At 36.7% G+C, this 6,088-nt stretch overlaps 1 pseudogene across 1 annotated transcript; it reads right to left on the reverse strand.

Moving 5' to 3' along the window:
• Positions 1–2,379: 2,379 nt before the first annotated feature.
• On the reverse strand, positions 2,380–3,773 carry LOC149164822 (expansin-A2-like; annotated as a pseudogene). The gene is made up of 3 exons (XR_016260282.1): positions 3,596–3,773; positions 3,123–3,441; positions 2,380–2,993 (listed from the first exon to the last, which is right to left on the reverse strand). The product of XR_016260282.1 is annotated as an expansin-A2-like (transcript).
• Positions 3,774–6,088: the final 2,315 nt, after the last annotated feature.

Consider the following 6,088-nt stretch of genomic DNA (forward strand, 5'->3'; position numbering starts at 1 on the left):
CACTTCACTTTTGTTCTTCAAGAAGTAAACCCAAGTTTTTCTAGTAAAATCATCAATGAATGTTAGAATATAGTGGCTTCCTGCAAGTGATGGAGTTTGCATGTGTCCACATAAATCTGAGTGAACAATTTCTAAAGGTGCTTTTGCCCTTATGCTTTTCCCTCATGGAAAACTTTCTCTGTATTGTTTCTCCAAGATGCAACCTTCACAAAGGCTGTTTGGTTTCTCTATCAATGGTAATCCTCTTACCATTCCTTTTCTACTAAACAAATTAAGACCTCCAAAGTTGAGATGTCCAAATCTTAAGTGCCACAACCAATTTTCATCTTTTGGTTCGCTTTGGAAAGCCTCTTCTGTAACTGCTGCTATTACTTCTTTATTTTTTAAATTTGCCTTCATTCTGAGAGGGAACATCTTATTCCTTGTCATCTTCACTTCAATAATACATTGTTTGCTGGGTGCTTTATCTATGATGGTGCATACATCTTACATATGCTACTGCATTCTTCACATTCATTATCTCAACGAATAAAACAAAATATTTTTACTCCCCCTGCTGTGCATTCCCTTTTTCAAACTGCACAGAACTTCATCTCACGCTGTCGTGTGTAATACATTACATTGCATATATGTTCTCTCAACAAAACATTTCCCTTACCCTCACACTGTTGTGTGCATTACATCCAACCTCCTGGAAAAATTCTCCTTTCACCTTCACTACTGCGAGTTTCACGTTTCATTTCGTATAGAATGAACAACCACTTACATTTCCTTAACCGAAAAATGAGCGTACGTTTCTTTTAATTTTTGCCATACTTCCGTGCATAATAAAAAAACATTAAAATTAAAACTTCTACCTACATTTACGAATCACATTAAACTTCATTAATTACTTTTACTAGCAGTCAAAATCAAAAGACTTACACTTCACGCAATGTCATTTGTTGCACGCAACTTTGGGTTCAATCAACAGTGGACAGCATTGACCTCAATCGAACGGCTATCGCTAAATCAAACCAAATGAGATTTACGCTCCAGGAAAAAAGCAGTTTTGCAAATTTGCTCTGGACATGCATGAGGCCGTTTGAGGAAATACCACCGACTTGTGAAAAGCGGTGTGATGGAGACAAGGGGTTTTGCTGGAAATAAATGTGTTACACTGTTCAACTATCGCTGCACTTGAAATTACAATTTCAACAATTTTAGGGATATTAGATCAGAAAAACCCACCAAAAATATTTGAGGTGAAATCTTGAATTGTGTTATTTAAACTATGTTTTTGATTATATATATAGATTCAACACCCTGGAAAACTACTACAGCTTTTGGATGGGTTATTCATCAAAATTGTAATTTCAATAAATTCCTGCCAGATTTTAGAGAAATTAAACGAAAAAACCCACCAAAAATTTCCAAAAAAAAAAAAAAAACACAAATCCAAACACTATACTCAAACGATTTCCAAAAAATATGGCCCTCCCATATTGGTCAAAAGATTAATTATATTCCATTCACATTTATAGACGATGAAAGTTAGTGACAGATAATCACACTCGGCGGTTCTTTTTCATTTATTAAACTCGTCAAACGCGATCAAAGCTTATGTAGTGCTTCCAACAAATGTCACCTGTGTAAAGCTTTCTTTAGCTGTGGGTAAATGTTGAATTCTGATTATAAAATGGATACGTGACAAAACTATGGGGCCAAATTTTGTAGTTTTTAGGAGGCAAGAATTTACAAGAGGTATAAAAAGTGATATAATGAACCTGTATGTATGAAGCGTACAAAGTTGAAAAAAAAATTATAAGAATTTTGTGGCTGAAGAATATTGATTCTGAGTTTTGAAATTGGAATGTATCGAAAGACTATTAAGGCTATTGTGTTTTTAATGATTTTGTTTTCATTGTTATATGTGTGACCTATTACGGCCAACTAATTTCTTTCATGAAATGAGAGACGGTTGCATTGAGCTCGTAGCAAGCATTGGATCGTTTGGTCTTGGTTAGAAAAATTGTAAAATATAGCCAGCACTGCATTGTTAGGTCGTCAATAGAAAAGAGTTCGAGTTCCTCTGCCGTGGTGATGGGTGCTATAGCGTATCATGCCTTCAAAGTTTCAAACGACAGAAACTTCCGAACAACCGCTAAGTCACCAGTGAAACAAGTATTGGAAATTTAGCAAGGCATTAGGAAACCAGAATATTTCTTGCAGTAAAATATTAGATAATATTGCTAATTTCACAGTACCGGCCAGAAAATCGCAGAGGGCTTTGAACGTCTCCAGCACTTTCACTGACCTGGGAAATAAATTTGTCCAAGCTCCATCCGTTCCCTATATATATGATCACGTAAAACCCTTTTCTTCAATTAATGAGTCCGAAGGCTATCAAAATCAATTCACTCAATCACCACATACATAGAGAGAACGCGCGAGTAGAAGCAATGAAAATCTCCAGTAATTGCCATCAACGATAACGATGAAAATATAAAAGCGCCCATTTACGGAATTTATGAGAAATATGTCACTGATACAATATATCACCGCGTCCAGTCAGCGCGGCAATATACAGTAAATGAATATCAATTCTATACAGCAGAAACAATTAGAGATGGGTGGCAATCCTGGTATCCTTGGTTCAACACGAGGAATACTGCCTACTGTACTCTCGGACAGGTTAGTTTTGATGCAGAAGAAAGTGGGTTAAAATTGCAGTGCTTGAAATGTCTGTCCGAACTGTCAATTTGCCGGAGCGACGTTATAGGAAGTGATGGTTCTCCCATCGCTGGTGGTGACCTGGAAAGAGAGAGTCTGCCCATTCAAATAGGAGTTGCTCTGCCAATTCTGTCCCCAGTTGCGGGACATTGCTTGCCAACCAGTGTTGGAACCTTTGATGGAAACCGCCTGCACCTCCTACGTTTGTAATCAGTACCAAATTGAAGTAGGAGTGCCCATTGATCGTGAATCGAACTCCACCTTTCCTCACGCATGATACTCTGCATACATAGAAATTAACCTTGCCAGTTAGGATTTCATCCCAATTAAAGTGAAGTTGGGAATAAATTTTCAGGAATGAAAAATAGGAATATAGTGTTCACAGACTAACTAGGGTAATAATTAATTACCTTCTGAACATGACTGGAACAATACCACTTCTGTATATGGCAATATGTTGAAAAGCAGGTTGAGCCATGTCGAAGTGTTGAAGAGGTGGATTGCACCATCCACCATTGTCGTTGGGAAGAGCAGAGTTAGGGGGACAGAGGTTAGTAGCAGTAATTGTCACAGTGCCCGGTAGACACCACTGAGGGTCGGACTCGTGGTTGCACTTAATTTCGTAGCAAGCTCCACAAGTAGCACCATCGTTGAAAAGTGCCGTGCTCAGGGCTGCAGTGTTCGTTCCATAGCCTTGGCTATATAGGTTACCGTATCCGCACGCACCGCCTGTCAAATTAATTTCACCATCGATTTGGTTAGCTAACATATTGTATTAAATTGTTAATCTGAAGCTGAAACTGCAAAGCTAATAGTTTTGAGCCCTTTTCTAAGCCCAACCAGACGTCCAGAGGACTGGAGTTTTGTGGAGGTATGAACTTACCCATTGTGCCCGACGCATCGCTGCCGCCATAAAACGTAGCATGTGCAGATTGCCAGCTACTATCTAGTGCATAAGCAGCACAAATTATGAACAAGAAACTGAACATCGTGGCCAGCGTTACAGGCACCATTTTACAAAGAAATAAACTGTTGCTTCAGATAAGTAGATTTCACCTGAACTGATATCTAGTGTGAGAAGTGATGCCTGAATCGATAACTGAGATTTCCAAATATATATAGTGGGGACTCTGAAGGGGCTGAATACGATAAAAAAATTCTTCCGCTAATGGCGGTACCCACCGCAACATGCGTGTTGGGTTTTTGGGTGGACGTACGGCACACGATCATTGCCAGCGATGGCGCATTCTTATATACAATGGGCTGACCATCCTATAACCGACAAGGCGGGTGAGCTTATACTTTGGCAACAAATATCCTTATTCGTGTCCTCGCTGGCATTTAGGAATTATTTTTATAAATTATATATAAAATTTTAAATCGAAAAGAATATATATTTTTTTAGATGGTCGAAGAAATGTTATTAATTTTCATGTACGTATATAGGTTTGTTATTTTTTCAATGAAGTGGGGACTGGGGAGGCAAAGCAAAACATGGACGCCAACTGGATCAACTGTCCTCAACGCTGAATGATATGTCCTTGTTGTCTGTCGGAGAAGTGTATGTGGCATTTACAGGTGAGAACGTGGACCACGTGACAAGGATAAATGAGTTGAATTGGGCGAAATATAGTACTTCGAAAGATTTGCTAGAAAATTATGGCCTCCCAGATTGGTCAAAAGATTCCTTATAGTCCATTCACATTTCTAACGGATTAAAATTAGCAACAGAAGTCACGCTTGGCTTTCTTTAGTTGTGGGTAAATTTTGAACTCTGATTATAACGTGGCTATGTGACAAAACTATGGGCTCAATTTTGGGCTATGTGACAAAACTATGGGCTCAATTTTGGAAGACTTTTGAAGTGATAAAAAAGTTGTGATGAACCTGTATGTATGAAGCGTACAAAGTTGAATTTCTACGTGGAAGTGTAAAGGCAGAATGATAAGGACGAATATACTACGTGGAAGTGTAAAGACAGTGATAAGGACGAATGTAAATTCAGTATAAAGTGAAAGAACTTTTCGTGAGGGCCAGGTGTGCATGTCTAGGTGATTTTGAGGTTCCTTCCTACTTGTGATTAATTGTGTGTCTTGGAGACTTGTATTTCTCAATAAAGTGGGTTGCATGTGGTGCCTAATATTCGAGTCCTATCGTAATGCCTTTGGAATTTAAAGGAACCTATTTGAAAAAAAATTGTTGATATTAATCTATAATACTTTGTATATTCTAGGGTGAAGTAGACTTCCTTAATTAGAGTTTATAGGTTTTATTAATCTCTTTATGAATGTAGGGTTTAATAGTGGCTACGAATTTCATTTTGAATATTCAAGTTGTAGATGCATATACATTGTCCATAGAAGCGCAAAAGAACCAAAACATAGAATATAGCAAGGAAGGCATGGATCCTATGGTTGGTATGGGATACTTTCATTTTGGTTATTTAAATTATAATTAGATATTTCTTACTTACATAAGAAGAGGAGCTCATCACTTCGTAAATAGGAACTTTTAATGGTCATAAACTCATAAAGATATCAAAATTGATGTTATATGAATAATTTAGAAATACCAAAGAATCGATGTACACTTCAAAGAAGAGCTCATCACTTCATAGATAGGCAATTTTAATGGTCATAAACTCACAAAGATATCAAAATTAATGTTATATTTTGAATAAATTAGAAATACCAAAGAATTGATGTACACGTCCAATCATCTCATGATTGCATTTTGGTGTTTTTTCTCTTATTCCATTGGTTGTTGTTTATCCTTAATTATTAACAGGACTCTACAATCTAAAATTCTCTTATGTTCCTCATTAAAAATATTTCAGTTCCTAGGATTGATAGAGATAGAAGTTTGTTTCAAAATACAATGCAAAATTTTTAGCCTTCGAAGCTTGTTTCATCAATATTTTAAATCATTTATAATACATAAAACTAAGAATTTGCATTAGGAATTAGAACTTAGAACCTATGTCCATAGCAAGTGCCACTAAATCGTAGTAATGTACATATTTAGTTCATTAGACTATCAACCATGTCCATTTACCATGCATTCTATATGTAAAAGTTCCCATTATATAACAACTTGGGACTGCTAGCTTTCTTGTTATGTAGTTGTTTATGCTCTTTGGCATTTGAAGTCTGACTTGACACACACTGAGACAAATGCATTGAAATACAAATAAAGAGGGGGATATTACTTGATGCAAATACGCTTACGCCATTAAAATTAAACTTACAAGCAATTTTTTTCAAGTTATCCTTTAAAAGAAGTCATTCGACCTTGTTCTTTTTTTAACACCGTTGGTCCTTGACACACTTAATCAATGCTACTTCAGTTTTGATTGGCCTGAATTTATCAGTTGAAA

The sequence above is a fragment of the Pinus tabuliformis genome, chromosome 5_1 (assembly GCF_031772625.1).
Source record: "Pinus tabuliformis cultivar Carrire ecotype Pingquan chromosome 5_1, CPIR1, whole genome shotgun sequence".
Lineage (NCBI taxonomy): Eukaryota > Viridiplantae > Streptophyta > Pinopsida > Pinales > Pinaceae > Pinus > Pinus tabuliformis.